Source organism: Panthera uncia, chromosome F2 (genome assembly GCF_023721935.1).
Source record: "Panthera uncia isolate 11264 chromosome F2, Puncia_PCG_1.0, whole genome shotgun sequence".
NCBI classification, from domain to species: domain Eukaryota; kingdom Metazoa; phylum Chordata; class Mammalia; order Carnivora; family Felidae; genus Panthera; species Panthera uncia.
In genome coordinates this window covers 21,149,264-21,167,764 of record NC_064812.1, presented here as the reverse complement: position 1 = coordinate 21,167,764, position 18,501 = coordinate 21,149,264, and the positions used below count along the sequence as shown (strand labels likewise).

Genomic DNA, 18,501 nt, shown 5'->3' with positions numbered 1-18,501 from the left:
ATTGGAATAAGGGACAGTTTCCCACAGTCTTCCTCAGCTTGAACAATATAATGTGATGTTGTGTCCCTATTTCAGGGATTTGGACTGTACATTTCTTCCTTAACAGAAACCTACTGTACTCTTGCCTTTTTGAAAAAGGAAAGTGGCAGTTCCTGGATATTAGGCTATTCCTTTCATAGAGGTACCAAATATCTGTTACTGTTTGTGACCCTACATATTCTGGGTTAAAATAAAAAGGAACCAATTCATAATCGATAGCCCACATCCACTTCAGGAATAAAAGGGTATCAAGGTCTTTCTGTGATGTTTAAGGTGAATCCTACCATTAGGTATGTATGTATCTACATGTACACATGCTTGCGCGCTCTCTCTCTCTCTCTCTCACACACACACACACACACACACACACACACACACTTTGCTCAAAGCCTCCTCTTTCTGCTCTTGATAGAAAGCTAGAAACCGGTCTTTTTCTTGGACCTATACTCCTCTCTTCTATGAAGTTCGAACACTCTGGTGTCCCTGTCTCATCTCAAAAATGCTCCTATTTACCTCTTCTTTTCATAGAGAATAACTTTAAGACTGAAAAGAAGACCAAAGCCTATTAATCCAGAACATTATGGAAATAAAGTCTCTACATGGCACATCTTTGCAGTATGTGTGTTCTATACCCAGCCCTTCAACAGAGGGAGGAATCTCAAACTAACAATGAGATACAAGCTCTAGAGAAAATTGGTACATGGATCATACGTTCATTTTCCAAAAAACCATGCCAGAAAATATGAAGAGTTCTTATCACAAACAACTTGTAAAATGCACACCAAGACATGGAAACATCTGGCAAGTGGTTAATGGGACACTTAGTCTTAAATCTTCACATTGCCACAAACAAACCACACTTGCAAATGTTTAAGGGAAAGATCATTATGTTTTAAAATTACTTTTTAATAAAGACCCGCCTTTGGATCTTCAATGCGGTCACAGCTCTAGTGAAGTTAAAGCCAACAAAACTCCTTTCAGAAGCACAATTGTGACCCAGGTTGAGGCACAAGTCGAAATTTTGTGCAGGGTTCAGAATCTGAGATGCAAGCAGAGCATGTTGGCAGAAACCTCTCCCCACCCATCTGATCCTGTAAGATATTCTCTAACGACCCTCAGGTCCATGCATACTGAAAACCTCTCTCCACCTTACCTTACGTGTGAGGTCGTCTATTTAGCAAATTCCTCCCTGGAGTTGGAAGCAACGGTAATCTGAAGAAAGTACTATGAATGGAATGATTGATTTTTATCTTCAGACCTGCTTGGGCTGGTCCTATTTTGATGGCCAACTTTTCTCAGACACTAATCTGGAACCACGAAGAAGAAAATAAATACGTTTAGCGACCGCCAGACATGGGGAAAACCCCAGATTCTCCGTCTCTTCACATAGCCTCCCAAGAAGCAGAATAATGGTGAGGGGTGTGGGGGGAGGGGGGAGAAGCATGGCCTTTGACGCTTCCATGGGTGCTGGCCCCTTAGCAGAGAACTTTCCAGGTGCTGGCCCAGGGCAGTTGAGAGCATCTCATGCACACAGAGTAAGTAGCACAGGAGATAAAGTTTACAAGAGAAGCAGAGCCACACAATGGGGTCTGATGGACCGAAGTGGACAAAAAAGAATATTCCTTAAAAATGATGTACTCAGGATGGAGACTTAAGTCAAAATCCCAGTCAAACCTCAGGCTTTAATGGAAGTTAAAGCTCAATTTTAAAATATTCTATGTTTAATTTGTTAGCTTTTATACAACATGAAGTCACCCTGTACTCGGTTTAAACTTAGAAGATTCAGGGGTGTCTGGGTGGCTCAGTTGGTTGGGCATCTGACTTCGGCTTAGGTCATGATCTCGCGGTTTGTGTGTTCAAGCCCCATGTCAGGCTCTGTGCTGACAGCTTGGAGCCTGGAGCCTGCTTTGGATTATGGATGTCCCTCTCTTTCTCTCTGTCTCTCTCACGCTGGCACTCTGTCTCTCTCTGTCTCTCAAAAATAAATAAAACATTAAAAAAAAAACAAACTTAGAAGATTCATTCATGGAATATCACTACATAAGAGAGCCAAAGAGAAGAGAAGGACAAGGGCTGGAAATCTGGGTTTAAACACTGACCCTTTAATTCGTATTTGAACAACTTGTTTAAATCCCTTATGCCTCAATTTACCCACCGATAAGACAACGTTGTTATTAGGATCTATCTCTCAGGCATGCAAAACATTGAGCAGTGTCATATAATAAATCTACAACAAATATTAGTGACTACTATTAGTCCAAAAACAAAATCAGATTTTCTGAATGGAGAGCTTCCCCAAATTTAGAGTGCACAGGGCTCGCAAAATAGCTCGTCGGAAAATGCAGATTCTTGGGCCCGGCCTCAATGATGCCGATTCAGGAGGTCAGGGGTGAGGCCGAGACTTTGCAGGTTTGTTTAACAATGATCTCAGGTGGTTCTCCTGCAACCGGAAACGCAAGCCACATGGTAAGAACCAGTGCTGGAGGGGCTGAGCGCTGCGTTATCAGGGAAGAAGGCACAGCTGCCAGGAACCGAGAGACCATAGGACCGCGAAGAGGAATGGCAAGGCAGGTGTGCAGCTGCCCTCCTCCAGACCCCCAACTGCCCCGCCTCCAGCCCCCCACGGTGTCAGACGCAGCCCTGCAGAGGTGGCAGCGGGAGCGGCCGCAGCTGCCTCTTCCCTGCAGCAGACCCGGCAATGGAAGGGGCCGCTGCCTCCTAATGCCAAATGCCAACCAGGTCCCTGTGGACGCAGCAGCACAAGTTCCGGCTGGCCCGACTCAGAGCCAGGCAAGCGGCCACACAGAGAGAAGACAGGGGAGGGGCTGTCCCCTGAAAACCAGCGTGAGGTGCCTGTTCTCTGACAACAACTTAAATGACAACTAAAACATAGGCGCATTTGAAACTCTGTGGAGTAAGTTCACTACTATCTCCCTTTTATGGAGGAAAAAAAATGAAGGTTTTAAAGACAAGAGGCCACAGCAGAGGCAAGACCCAGCAAATTCCACTGGCTTTCCCTCCAACGGGGAGGGAAGAATATCCCGTCTCCCCTGGCTCCCACCTAGCTCTAAGCTGAATTACTATGGTCTGGAGTATATCAAGTGCCTCCTGAGGGCTCTCCTGCTTCCGCTCCCCTCTCCCGGTCTTCTGTAGGTTTATTTCTTTTTGCTGCCATGTTTCTTGTCCATCAGCCCCCACTAGACTACGTTCTCCTAGAGAAAAAGGACCGTTAACTGTGCCTTTCATTCCTGTGGCCCCAGACCTCATAATGGAGCCCAGTAAGTACACTCAGTAGTTCTTCTGAACTGACCGACTTCAAAGCCCACCATTTGGTAACTATTCCTCTCCTTTGGAAGTACCGCTTGGAGAAGTCTGTTAGGCATCATTTACAAACTGCCAAGTCACCCACTCGGACCGCTCAAAAGAGAAAAGTCCAGGACAGGAAGTCAGATTTCAGGATTGGCAGTCATCAGTCGGGGTGAGAGGTCATCTACTGACAGGTGCTGTCAGTGCCGAGGAACTCCGGAAGCCCTGCCCCGCCAGAAGGTGCCCACACCAGCACATGTGACACCAACGACGCCACAAATCAAATGCATTTGCTTGTGTGCAAAATGGAAAAAAAAATATAATGACCCCTTGGAAGCCAGGTGGGGGTCTCCCTCTCCTCCTGCCCCGGAAGACAGTAATAAGCACAGTGATTCTGTTTCAAGACTGTAGACTGGAAACAACTGGCTTCCTTTTCCAGAGAACTGAACCACCCAGCAGCTGGGCACAGCATCCAATGAACCGGGTTGAACGAAAAGTAGCTGAGGAGACATCTTGACACATTCCAGCCTCCTAGAAAGTATTTGTACGTATTCACCTAAATATATGCTTTTCCTGACAACAAAATGCTCAGGAGCCATTTGTACCTATTGGGTGGTTAGTGCCTCAGTACTGAGACTGACAAACAGGAGTTAGGTGTGCTGACCCACGGCCAGAAGTCAGACCTTCCATTTGTATCCTCGCGGCCCACAACCTGATTTCCTAGAGATTTCCAAAGATGGGGACGTGGCCATGTGCTTCATCCCCTTACTTGCCTTAGGCACAACTGTCCTGTTTTCATCTCTTTTACGGGCAGTTTTTGCCCAGTTTGTGTTGTGCTGGGCACCATGAATTGCATGGAAGAAAAACTCTGGAAATCACTTCAGAAGCCCTTTTCACTCAACCTGCAAAATGAAGGTGGTCCTCAGGTGTCAAAAGGCATTTTAGGTTGATGACACAAATAATAACCACCGCTCCAGCACAAAGGTCCATCCCCGGGGCCAAGTGCTGGGCTTGAAATGGGCTCAAACTCTGTAATCTTCATACCAAACGTGTGCAAATGGTGTTTATTGTGCCTACTTCACAGATGGGAAAACCGAGGCACCAAGAAGTTAAACAACCTTCCCAAGGTCCATACACGGGATGGAAGGTCCATACACGGGATGGAAGGTTGCAATTCAGTTCTTCTAGACCCAAATGTCTTCAATGTAGGTCTTCAAATATTATCTTATTCAAACTCACCAAATCTTGAGAATAAAAAAGAGATGGGCGAGGCCTATCACAGAGGAGGGAAAGGGCCAGAAGACCACCACCATCACAAGGTCAACAGCCCTGCCCAACCCTTGCTAGGGACTCTCGCCATCCCTAGCTTGCCTGTTCTCCATGCTCAGAAATACAAGTTTGTGGCTGGCACAAAACTTCTGGCAAAGACAAGTGTTTCACTACCTTACAGAACATGCTGGCAGCTGCCCGGAGGGGTTCCTCCTTTCCTTGGGGTTTCATCTCCCTGCTTCATTCTGTGAACAGTGGCTAAAGTAAATATGGCTGAGGTCTCTTAGGAAGAAAGATCTTATACAAGTGCAAAGAAGAATTATTGCCCCAACTTCAGAAGCCTCCCAAACACGTTATAAACTCTTCCTTGTGCTATTGTAAATATTAAGGTTTGCATTAAACATTCAGGAGAGCTGCTCTGGGTACATAATTAGGGAGAGCAAATATTTGTTCAAATAAGCCTCAATGGGACCTCTTCTTTTTGACTAGCTAAAAAAAAAAATTTTTTTTAAGCGGATGGATATAGGATACAAAGACTTGGCCCCAAATCTTCCCCTAGCCCTGATTACTCCACTCCTTGGAGACCCATGAATCTCCTTAACAAAGAAGAAGCTTCCAGGCCTCATACAGTAGCCCAGCATTTTCTCCCCAGGTCTTCAGGTCCTGCTCCCCACAGAGATGCTGTTGACGCTCCTCACAGGCACCTACTTGGCAGACCCTTTGTCTCCTGACAAGATAATCAGCACAAGCCTGATAAGCACAGAGGCGGAGGGAGGGAGGGAGTGGCGAGGGCTCTCACTCCACAGCAGCAGGCCTGCAAGATGGAGAAGGACATGGGGAGGGACAGCTGTAGACTCTGAGCCTGTCTTCTTCTCGGAATGCTTTCTTACCCCCGAGATGGTGACACTGTCAAGCAGAAAAACACCACTTTTTGCTACTTTCTTGTCATCTCATCAAGCTCAGTATTTCAGCTTCACAGACAGCATCTGGCTGATTTCACTTCTGTCTTGTGACAAAAACTCTCCCTTCCAACCAGAGGGGGACATGCCGAGTTCAGAAACCAAATTACATTTATTCTTTGGGAGACAGATGTTTTCTGCAGATAACTTGTTGAACACTTTTTGGAGAGAGAGAGAAGAAAGAGCAGGGCAGTAGGGAAATACTTCTTTCTTCCAGTTTTGCATTTCTTTCTTTTCCCCACCTTTTGTGACTCACTTGATTAAATGAACAGGGTGATGTGCTCTGCTGTATTGGTCTCTTGCTGGCTCATCAAGTTATAAAAAAAAAAAATTTGGAGAAGCAAGCATGCATTCATATACATGTCTATATGGAGATCAAGGGAAAAAAGAGAAAAAAGAGAGAGAGTGAATAATTACGGATGGAGGAAAGGCCAGCATCTCTCCAGTACAAGAACTAAACTTGGCCATTCAGAAAGTCAACAGCAGAGGCACAAAAGTAGTGGGGATAGTAAGTCCCACCTTTTCCTATGCAGAGGCTGAAAGCAGGCTGTCCCCAAGATGGGCCGCTTTGGCATGAAGATGATTTTGAGCTAAAAAACAATCAAAACCCAGCAGATTCAGAAAAAGCTCTTTATCACCCCCCCATACACACCCAATTGCCCAAAATGAATTTAGATAGAAGATCTGCACCAGGAAGAGAGCTATTACCATAGGTAATCACATCATCCTATGGACTAGGTCTGGCAGACAGGGAGGAACTTAGCAAGGCCTGATGGATCAAAGTCCTCTATATCCCATTGTTTCTGATGGGAATGTTTACCGAGCAAACATTTGTTTACCAAACATTTACTCTTTTTCATCTTCCTGAGAATGACATTCCCAAATCCCTAACCCCTTCTCCTTAGTTCAGAATGACATATATACCTCACTATCATTGGTTTTACCTCACTATCATTGGAATGTCCACGTCTGTGTGGATTCCCTGTACATATGAAATTAAATTTGAATTTTTTCCTGTTAATCTGCCTCGTGTCAAGGGAACAGGATAGCCTAGCTCCCCGACACCTACATTTTGTGCCAACGCTGGGTGTTTCGGCCCTGGGTTAAAGGGATAAGGCTGTAAAAAGAATACACTTGTGTCCTTGGCTTTGCAGGGTATGCAGTCAGGCCAGGCCAGCCTGGATATTTATGGACTGCAGGAGTTAACTGTAATGCAAACACAGTGAAGGAATGATTAGACTCTAAACACAAAGGCAGATTTTTAAACTCTACAGAAATCCAGAAGAGGATAGATGCGTTGCCTATAACACACCTGAAGTTTATCATCTATTTTGGCAGAGAGTATGTCATTGCTTAAATCCATACTTCCCAAAGCACGTCTCATAGAATACCATCAGAAAGAGAAAAGGGGTCTGTTGAGATCAAATATATTTGGTACTGATATATTCGGTCCCCTTTGGAGATTCACCACCCATATGAGCATATTTAAGGCTGAGAAAGGGTTCAGAAAGGAAACCTACATGATTGCATTTAAACAGGCCTTCTCCAAACTGTTTCGGCTATCTAACCCACTAGCAATATCCTGGTCATCTTATAGAGAATGCTATAGGAAAAATGAGTCATGGATGGCCTGGTGGTCCTTTCATAATCCTGTCCCATTCCCCCCCTCCCCCCAGGCCTTAGTGTACCAATGCCACCCCAGCCATGCTTCTAGAGATGGCTGCTACAGAAAAGAAGTGACTCCCGAGTTAAGACACTGCTAACAAGTTAGAGAGTTAGCCAACCAGAAGAGCATGTGACTCGATCTCTGGGTCCTATGTTCAAGCCCCATGTTGGGTATAGAGGTTATTAAAAAAATAAAAAATAAACTTAAAAACTCACAGTCGTGGGATCAAGCCCCCCATCAGGCTCCACACTGAGCATGAAGCCTACTTGAGATTCTCTCTCCCCTCCTCTCTCTCTCTGCCCCTCTTCCCTGCTCATGCTCCCTCTCAACAAAAAAAAAAAAAAAAAAAAAAGAAAGAAAGAAAAAAAGAAAAAACAAAAAAAAGTTAGAGAGTTAGAAAAGTTCTTATACTCACCTCAGTAAATACCATTTCTAAAAACAGATCCTAGAACTGTCTTGCCCAATGGGATACTCTCTAGCACCGTGTCGCTAAGTTTAAATTAAATAAAATTTTAAGACTGAACTCCTCAGTTGTGCTAGCCACACTTCAAGTACTCAGTATCCACATGTGGTTAATGATTAATGTGCACATTTAGAATTTTTCATCACTGCAGGAAGTTCTATTGAGAATACAGCTCTGGAAGGACAAACAAATTACAGGTTTCAAAGTAAAGGAACAGAATTTGAAAATCTTCATTGAAAGGACTCTAGATCAGGCTTCTAACGTCCTGTATTTAAAAGAAATGACTGAACTAAATCCAGACTTATCCCTCAAATAAGCTGTTTCAGTCAATCTAGATCCACGGAGCTAGCAAGTCTAATTTGCTGGAGAAATGCTCCTTTTACAGTATCTTGTACATCTGGCAGTGAAGGAGATATTTCTAACTCAGTTGACAGTCAGATGCAATCAGTTGGAGCCACAGCAGTTTCTACCAGTTTATGAAGAACCCAGCAGACGGTCTGAATTCTAAATCTGAACACCATTGAACATTAGCCGTTTGGACATTCTCGTTCAGTTAAGGGGATTTAGCACAACATTAAGAAATAGTCACAGATCCGGAAAAACACTACGCAGAATAGGAGATAGAGAAGTGTGGTCCAAGACCTGTGGCCAGAGCAACAGAGGCCAACTGGGAGAGAGGACCTTTGCCCAGCGGTGGGTTCTCACTGTCACTTCTGCCTTTCCACCCGTTTAAATATTTCACCTTCATTTTTGAGATCTTAAAAATAGACGGAGCTTTTATTCTGGTCAATCAGCACAGCTAATGGTTTTCCACACCCCAGCACTTTTTGACATCAGACTCTAACCCACTCTAGCTCAGCTTCCTAGCAGGGGCCAATCAATATTTGTTTTCAATGCTGACCATGTGTGTTCAGGCATCTTTGTTCCTCTCTCAGAGCCAGACCTTCTTTAGAAAAGCCAGCATGGTATGAGGATTCTCTAATCCAATCCATGTTTCCTGCTGACAGGCAACTTGTCTGTAATTCATCAATGATATCCCCTTGGGCTATGGATTTTTCTGGATTGGCAACCTGCTAGGTATGCAGCTGGTTCTCAATATGCATGATATGGGTGGGCACACACACTCAAAATGAAGGACGTGGTTGGCAGGGTTAACTGTACAGTCCTATTTCTTGAACAAGCACTGGAGAATTGAGGCATCCCCAGGAAAAGCTTAGCTTTGCACTTTCCTCCTTTGTAATATGTTCAACCTTTTCCCTAAATTACTCATCTCTCTCTGGCAAACTCCTTGGTCAGTCTAGTCTGTCTTTAAGATCCAGTTTTCCAGTATGGAGGTTCCTCAAAAAATTAAAAATAGAACTACCCTATGACCTAGCAATAGCACTACTAGGAATTTATCCAAGGGATACAGGAGTGCTGATGCATAGGGGCACATGTACCCCAACGTTTATAGCAGCACTTTCAACAATAGCCAAACTATGGACAGAACCTAAATGTCCATCAACTGATGAATGGATAAAGAAGATGTGGTTTATATATGCAATGGAATACTACTTGGCAATGAGAAAGAATGAAATCATGCCATTTGCAGCAACGTGGATGGAACTGGAAGGTATCATGCTGGGTGAAATAAGTCAGTCATAGAAAGATATATGTTTTCACTCATATGTGGATCTTGAGAAACTTAACAGAAGACCATGGGGGAAGGGAAGGGGAAAAAACAGTTACAAACAGAGAGGGAAGGAGGCAAACCACAAAAGACTCTTAAATACAGAGAAGAAACTGAGGGTAGATGAGGGGTGGGGGGAGAGGGGAAAATGGGTGACGGGCACTGAGGAGGGCACTTGTTGGGATAAGTACTGGGTGTTGTACGTAAGCCAATTTGGCAATAAATTATATTTAAAAAAAAAAAAGATCCAGTTTTCATGTTCTTCTTCAAAGAGATTCCTGTGCATCTGAGCTACTCATCTCTTCCTACATATTATTGTGGCACAGACCACACTACCTTGGAAATACCTATGTGTACCCTCTGCACCCACCCTTTCCACCCTATGCTTCATTACTCTCAACTGCCATCCCCTAAATAACTGGATGCCAGCCTCAGAGTGGGCACTAAGTGTCTACAGAATGAATAAATGAATCGACGAACTGGCCACTAGAACAACTGGGGCAGACTGTATTTTCCAGAAATGACTAGAGTGGTATTTTTAGTCCAAATGCTCTTCCAGAACCTTGCCACTTGTCATCAAGAAATGGAGTCTACTGCCCCTCCTCTTGAACCTGGGTGGGATTTTGTGATTGCTTTGATGAATATAATATGGCAGAAACAGTACTATCTATTCCAATGCTGGGTCCCTCAGCTCCTTCTCTCAAGAAGCTCACCCTTGGAACCCAGCCACTGTATGCTGAGGAAGAGCAGGCCACGTCATGAGGTCACACAGGGGTGTTCCAGTGGAGACAGCCCAAACTAAATTCTCAACTAGTAGCTATTGGCTGCCATACTAGATAGTGCAAATCTACATTTAGCTCAGTGAACAAGTCTTCAGAATTGTGTTGCCCAATAATCACTAGTGATTACTTAAATCTGAATTAAAATAAAAATTCAGTTCCATAACTATACAAGCCATACTTGAATTGCTTAGTAGCTGTGTGTGGTTAGTGGCTGCCATATTGGACAGCATAGATATAGAATATTTTCATCATCACAGAAAGCTTCATTAGACAACACAGTTTCAGATGATTCCAACCCTAGCCTCTGAGCCTTTCAGCTGCGGGCCCATATATCACAGAGCAAAGACAAGGCATCTCTGCTCTGCCCTGTCTTAATGCTTGACCCACAGAATCCATCAACATAATAAACAGCTGTTTATGCCAGTAAATTTTGGAGTAATTTGTGATACAGTCCTAGTAACCGGAAAAACAGTATTTTGCATTACAATTTCTACATATTTCTTTGTAAAACTACCTTATTCCTACATTCCTTAAAGCAGGATTGGAAAAGGGGAAGAGAAAAGCAACAGGCAGAGGGCAGTCATTGTTGAGATGGCTTTTACTACAACACCTGAACACTCAGTATCTATCACTAACTGCTCTACCCAGAATGGGCTGATGGTCAACATTTTGGAGGAGAAGCAGCAAAAATTTCTACCAGTTTCTTTTCTGAGTGCAGGCCAGTGGAATACCCACCTTCATTCTGGAACACTACTCTATGGTCTTATCCTGCCATTGGACATCTCACTGAGAGATGAGATGCCAAAACCTCAGGGAGCCGTCAGCTCCCTCTCCATGTTCCTACCCCTTGCAGTGGCAGTCTTGAAACTGGGAAGGCCATCTGAAAAACATGGTGCCACTCTCAAAATCCTCTATTACAATGCAACGCAGTAGTTAGGAGAGAGGGAGAGTTCCCTTCCACTTGTCTGTCAAGTTGAGAGGCGATCCTGGAAGTTAGGCATTGGCCCTTCTCTGTGTTTTTGTGGTTGTTTTGTGTTTGTTTCTTCCAAATTGCCATAGCACACTGGGAAGGGATAATTCCCAACTTTCAGTATGATCAACTGGAATACAGTGACAGATATATATTTAGACTTCTACCCACCTATGTTCAGGAAGAATTTGAAGTTGTTTACAATAAATGCACAGATACAATCAAGCCAAAATCATTAATATAGGTCAAGACTGACACAGTTTTTCTGTAAAGTGCCTGGGCCATAGTTTGCCAAACCCATATACAGACTGAAAGATAAAGGGTTAATGCCATGAACTCAAATAGGAATTGCTTTGGGAAAGAGATCAAGAGAAATTAAAACTTGAACTAGCTGAACTGACATGCACATTTTCCATCATTCAGTAGGGGCATGGAATAGTAAACAGCCAACTCTGGCCTTTGTCTGAAAGCATGGGCTCAGATTCAGCTTATTCTGATTATTTTTTATAAGTTAATAGGCACAACGTCTGTTCCATTAATATCCCAGTGCACTTGAAGTCACAAAACTACAAAACCTTTTCCCCTCATTTGGCAAGAATGTAAAAAGGAAAATAGTTTGCTTGGATGGTTACTGGATTAATCAAGTGTCTGGATTGCTCTTTTCTTATTGGAGATGAAGGCAACAGATCATACAACCTCAGGGTTAGGTAAGCATTTTGACAATTTACATCCTCACTTTACAGATGACAAAATCAGGAGCACATGGTTGTTACCCCAAGGCACACCCTGGCCAATCTGTGAATAGAGCCATCCCAGCCTGACTGTTTCCATGACATCATAGTGACCTGTGTGATCACCCAGGATCTAAAGTCACAAAGCAAATGTACAGGAAGCACCACATGGCTCATACGCTTTTCCAGTTCTTTCCTACAGTAAAGCTCATGCCCTCCACAGATGACTCTGGTCTCAAGATCCAAAACTCACAATTTAAAAAAAATTCAGTACCAGTGGTTCTCCCTCCTCCTAAGAAACTCCACAAAATATAGGCTGTCATCAGTGACTAGTCCCAGGTGGCACAGAATCTCACCTCCCACGCTGGTTTTCCCTACCAAGCCTTCCACTGGCCATCTGCACGCTGCCAAGGGAGAGCTCTTCCAGAGGGCTGTTAAAATGATATACACACGCACAGTCCAGAGATGCTCTCCTTGGTAAAGCACACCCTTTATTTTACAGAGACTGGTCTCCTCAAATGTCTCTTAATCAGAGACAATAAGCTCATCTCTTAACAAGCTAATAAGCATCTTATTTAAGCAGGATGCTTGCTTTTCACTCCCTCCCCATCTCTTATCTCCTTGCCCTATGGTTTCATGCAAAGCTGCTTCATCTGGGGTCACCTCTGCTCCCCAAGGAGCTCCCATGGCTCCTTGGCCCCAGGAAAGCCATGCTGACTGCATAGTCCTTCCCTACAGTATCCTCTGTGACTGGCAGTTGTATGTTTTTGCAAAGCATCTTCTTTGAAAAAGGGAACCCACTCTTATTCATTCACACATATAGGTAAATTCTGCATTTTGAGGCAGGGAATTTGTTTCTGTTGGTAAGATCATGCTGGTCTGCAAACAAGAAAACATAAATAAGAAAGTGCTCTGTGCCTATCACACAGATACAAGAGAGCTGAACATGGGTGAAGGCTCCTAGGCCCTTGAAACCAAATGCCAACTGGGAAAACCCCAGATGAGTCCAAATGAGCCCATTTTCACGAAAGCAAAGCAGGATGACTCCAGGCACTGAAATCAGAATCCCAGCTTGACCACTCCCTAAGTAGGTGGCCCTGCCCAGGTAAACTAACCCTTCTGCACTGGGGAAAGATGGTGATATGGCTAACATCCCAGGATGTTCTCCTTTCTCAGGAGAAAGGAGAAGACGTATGTCTTACAGAGCACAATGCCCTGGACCCAGCAGGCCCTGGGAAATGCTAATTCACCTTCTCTTCATCCTCTCAGAAATTCTGGAATGAGAGGCTGGCATATAGCACACCAGCTAGATTTTAAAAGAGAATGTGGAAAACCAACAGTACCATCAATTATAAAGTTGGCTGTTCTAATTTAGTGTCTGACCAAATTATTTATAAACAATAGAATGCATAACTTTAGGGTTTAAAAACAACCAAATTCTGCATAAAACATCCCCCCATTACCTGAAACAGTGAAAATCTGAACAAAGAATGCCCAACTAACAAACAAGTCAATATTTGATTCCAATTTTAAAGGAGAACCGTCTGGTTAAATTGATACGAAACGCCCCACAACTTAACTCCTATACTTCAATCGTATTAGAGACTAGGATTGCAGAAAATACAGGGTGGTCCCAAAGATTTGTGTCCCCAGCCTGACCCCCCTTCCTAACTCAGGCATACACTGTTTATCATCTTTGTAGATTCATTAAATGTAATTAAACAACAATACAAAATATACCTGCGCTTTAGTTTTAGATGCTCTTTTTTTTAAAGTTTATTTACCTACCCTTGAGAGAGACAGAGACAGAGACAGAGAGACAGAGAGAGAGAGAATCCCAAGCAAGCTCTGCACTGTCAGCACAGAGCCCGATGTGGGGCTTGAACTCACAAACTGCAAGATCACGACTTGAGCGGAAACCAAGAGCAGGCCGCTCAACCGACTGAGCCACCCAGACGCCCCCAGATGCTCTTTTTTAACTCCTAACACCACTCTCATTGATCCTCCTCACCCCTAACAGAACAAAACTCTTCACTATAAGCAAGTGGTTAGAAAAACACACGGAACACAAACTCTGCATGGCTCACGCAGAAACCTAGTCCTCAATGCTCTTTCAATTAGAGGAACCAAATGAAATTATCTTACTTGGTGGTGGGGGTGGGTGACAAACACTAGTATTTACTCCTTGGGGCCCTGGAGTCTAGATTCCTAGTGTTTTCCCTGCTCTAGCCTGTCCTTCCTCCTTGGATAATTGACAAAAATAGCACATTTTTCATTTAGGAAAAAAAGAGAGAAGAAACATTCTTTGACAACTTCATAATTTTTCTTTTATTTCTTCACAGCCAGAATATAAACCTGAAGAGTTGAGCTTCAGAACACAACCTAAAGCTAAAAGGAGATTTTTCACTACATACTTCTTTTAAACACACACACATATAGGGGCTCCTGGGTGGCTCAGTCGGTTAAGCGTCCGACTTCGGCTCAGGTCATGATCTCGCAGTTTGTGAGTTCGAGCCCCGCGTCAGGCTCTGTAGTGACAGCTCGGAGCCTGGCACCTGCTTCGGATTCTATGTCTCCTTCTCTCTCTGCCCCTCCCCCCCACTTGTGCTCTGTCTCTATCAAAAATAAATAAACGTAAAAAAATGAAATAAAAAAATTTAAACACACACGTTATATGTTATAATGTAATATATTATTATGTAATATCATATTTATTATATGTTATATTATTATGGCTTGATTTTTTTCCTGATTAGTGCACCTCTGAAATTCTTTATTCATTGAAGCACATGTAAAGTGTGCTTGTATTTCATCAAATGTTATCAAAATCTCTCCTGTCCCTCTCTCATTTTAATGTTAATTTATGACTTTCAAAGGAAAAAAAATTATAAATAGGTTTGTGTGCATAAAGATGATTAATAGACAGATACACAGGTAAAGATACACACAAATAAGTAGACAGATCAGCATTAGGAAACATGAACCAAAACACCTCACCAAACCAAAACCTTGCCGTGAACTTGAGTGTACCTAACAGAGGTTTCAAAATGAATACTCCATGTCAACCTTGAGGAAGCCTAAGTCAAAAAAAAAACAAAAAACAAAAAACAAAAAAACAAAGAAAAAACAAAACAGCATCATGGACCTGTCTCAAAACCTTTCCACCGTGACCAAATAGGCCAAAATTCTGACAGACACGTGGGATGCCTAGAGCTGCAAGCCTTGTTTCCGTTTGCACACCTCTTCACGTAAACGGAAGTGGCCGGAGGTGATCTCTTGTCTTCCTGGCTCGGAAGCAATGTCTTAGCCAGTGTTGGAAGGCTCTGTTTAACTTCTTATTGGTCAATAACATGCCCCAGCAAGCAATAAATACACCCTGACCCTGCGGCTGCCCTTTAGCACTACATGCGTCGTTGATCTTATGGGTCTTTGGAAAAGAGCCAATCTGAACAAAGGTAAGCAGAGGCCGAGTGCCACTTCCAGAGCCTTCTTATGACTCCATAGTAACTGTAACTAGAAATAGAGCGCTGGGCAAATCATATCATGGATATGGGACTTAGGCTATTATTTCCATGAAAGAAAGATAAGGAGGGAGAGAGGCGGGTGACCAAGGGAGGGGGAAAGAAGGGAGGGAGGGAGACAGATTCTACATGCTCTAAGAAGAAGGGGATCTGACCCATATATAGCAAAATCTACTAGTCCACATAATTGAAACTAGGAGTTCAGCGTATCCTAGAGAAAGGGATCTGAAAAAAGATGGATTAAGAAGGGAAAAATCATTCCCCATAATCCTGTATGTTTTCATCATTCAATAATAAAAATGCATGTCATTCATAAAACACCTACAGTAAAATGTACAATGAGCCCGTTCCTGGGAGGCCCCTGCCAGGAGAGTAACACACCAGACAGTTAAGTATTATTAACCCTTTGGCACTAATAGGATATCATCTCATACACCAGTTTTCTAAATTCCCTACTGTGTACCCACCCCTTAGTAATTAAAAAAAAATTTTTTTTAATTGAGCATGTAATATACATGTTCTACTCTACGAATAAAAATATATATTATGGAATATACAATAAAAAGAACAAACTTAAGATGCAATAATATTTTTAAATAAATTTTATCTTATTTTTTAATAGTAAGAAAAAATTTAGTGAAAACTACAAGCGATAGAACATGCTTCATTAGGGGCACCTGGGTGGCTCAGTCAGTTAAGCGCCCAATTTCGGCTCAGGTCATGATCTCGTGGTTTGTGAGTTCGAGCCCCACGTCGGGCTCTGTGCTGACAGCTCAGAGCCTGGAGCCTGCTTTGGACTCTGTGTCTCCCTCTCTCTCTGCCCCTCCCCCACTCATACTCTGTGTCTGTCTCTTTCAAAAGTAAATATTAAAAGAAAATTTAAAAAGAAAAAGAACACGCTTCATTATTTTTATACTTTTTATTTTATAGGCAAATCATTCAAAGGCTGGGTTTGAAATTCAAAGTTTCTCCCCCAACGCCTGGGATTAGTGAGGGTTACCACTGCAATAAGAGAGCTACCAAAGAAAAGTAAATCTAAATGTAAGTACATTTGGGGATATACTTAAATAACCATGACCGAGATGATAAATCCTACCCAGCAAGTTCATAGGAAAGAGTCTACTGAAACTCACTAATATATTGTTACTTTACTAATGTTCTCTAAAACTTATCAGAAAAAATTGGATCTTTGTGTTTTTAACAAATAAATTTTATCTTTTAAGTTTATTTATTTTGAGGGAAAGAATGAGCAGGATAGAGGCAGGGAGACAGAGAGAGAGAGAGAGAGAGAGAGAGAGAGAGAGAGAGAGAATCCCAAGCAGGCTCCACACAGCTTGATGTGGGGCTGGAACCCATGAACCATGAGACCATGATCTGAGCCGAAACCACAAGTTGGACACTTAACCAACTGAGCCACTCAGGTGCCCCTTTAACAAGTCAATTTCAAAAGAATACCACTGAGATTCCTGTTGGGATATTTTTAGACAAAGTAAATAGTCATTGTCTAATGTTCAAAAATGAGAAGATAGGAAAGTGGGGGGGTGCTATATTCTTTATAGCAACAAAATCTAACAATGGAAATACATCCATACGCTATTTTCAAAGTCATTTTTCCTTAGTATGAGTTCCACTTAAAAAAGATGTCATTTTGACACACTGTTAACTGTTATCTTCACATTAGAGAGATTTAAATAAAAAATGTGTTTGTATGTTTTCTAAAGTTCCAACCAGCCACTAGGCAATGAGATTTTTCTAGTTCTGAGGCCCTAATATACCTATTTAAGCAATGTTTATGGGAATCTGGACTCCTCAAGTCAAGAGTCAAAAAGATAGAAACAAAGAAATGGAAAAGAAAACCATCAGTTTTCTCACGGGCCAGCCAGCTGCACCATAAGCTCAGAGATTTTGCCAAATGTATCTACAAGCTCAAATTGAAGCTTAATTTTATTGTCAGCAAGTTCCATTTCCCCATAATCAGGCATACATGTTCTGGTCAAAATATGGATTTATTCTATTTGATTTCAATTTAAATATTGCTCAACATACCAACCCAGTAGTTACTAACTTTCTGAAGAAAAATCCCACGGAAAAACAGAATACATTTGAAACTGACCTCCAGCATAGCTTAATAATATACTTCATTTTCATATTTATTGACTCCAAACAGGTACATTTTCACATTTTGTGTACTTATCCATACTTTTGCTTTTAGCACAACAGAAAAGCAAGATCACCACCACATTCTAATATGTTAACAAACATTTGAATGAATTGCAGATCAAACCTTGCTCCCTGAAATCCTGTGAGGCTCTACAAAGAACAGGTTTTGTGAACTTTAAATAGACTAGAAGTCCTTCAAAGAAGAGAAGCAGAACGCACAACCTCCCAAATAGCAGAGGGGGAAAAAAAATATAGAGAAACCCTCAACAATCCTAAGGAAAATAAACTACATATATCACTGAAATTTTGAAATAAATTTTCTGTCCTCCTCAGCTAGAATGTAAACTCTATAAAGGGAGGGATTCACGTGCACATGTGTGTGTTTGTTTACATATATGCACATGCATGTGTGTGTGTGTTTTACTGCTGCACCTGCACAACCTAGCACATAACAGAAGCTAAATATTCATTCATTCATTCATTCATTCATTCATTTATATTTTTAAAGAATTTATTTTTAAGTTATCTCTACACCCAATGTGGGGCTCAAACCTATAACCCCGAGATTAAGAGTCGCCCACTCTACTGACTGAGCCAGCCAGGTACCCCTGAAGCTAAATATTTATTGAATGAATCAGCAAATGCAAGCAAGAGAGTGTGGACAAAATACAGGAAAAAAAAAAAAATGAGATTGATTTGGCTGGGGAGGAAGAGTGCTAACACTCTAAATCTTTAAGCCATTGGAGGGGAGAAACTGGACCCGGAGCAGAGTGTAGATGTCCAACTAAACTCAGTCCATGGCTCAATCTTTCTGTTACTTTTGCAACCACCTGCAATCATTATCCTGGGTCCTGCACATGGGGTGTTTCAGTTACCCTCTATTCTAACCACTGTCACTGTGAACTTCCCTGCATCACAAATCCAGGAAATTCTTTTTGATTTCATCTCAAGCAAGTCACTCCCGGC

At 42.4% G+C, this 18,501-nt stretch overlaps 1 protein-coding gene across 1 annotated transcript in view; it reads right to left on the bottom strand.

Annotated features, from left to right (window-relative positions):
* Positions 1 to 18,501, bottom strand: part of EXT1 (exostosin glycosyltransferase 1) — a 285,668-nt gene that overhangs the window by 163,674 nt on the left and 103,493 nt on the right. The gene's annotated exons all lie outside the window — the stretch shown is intronic.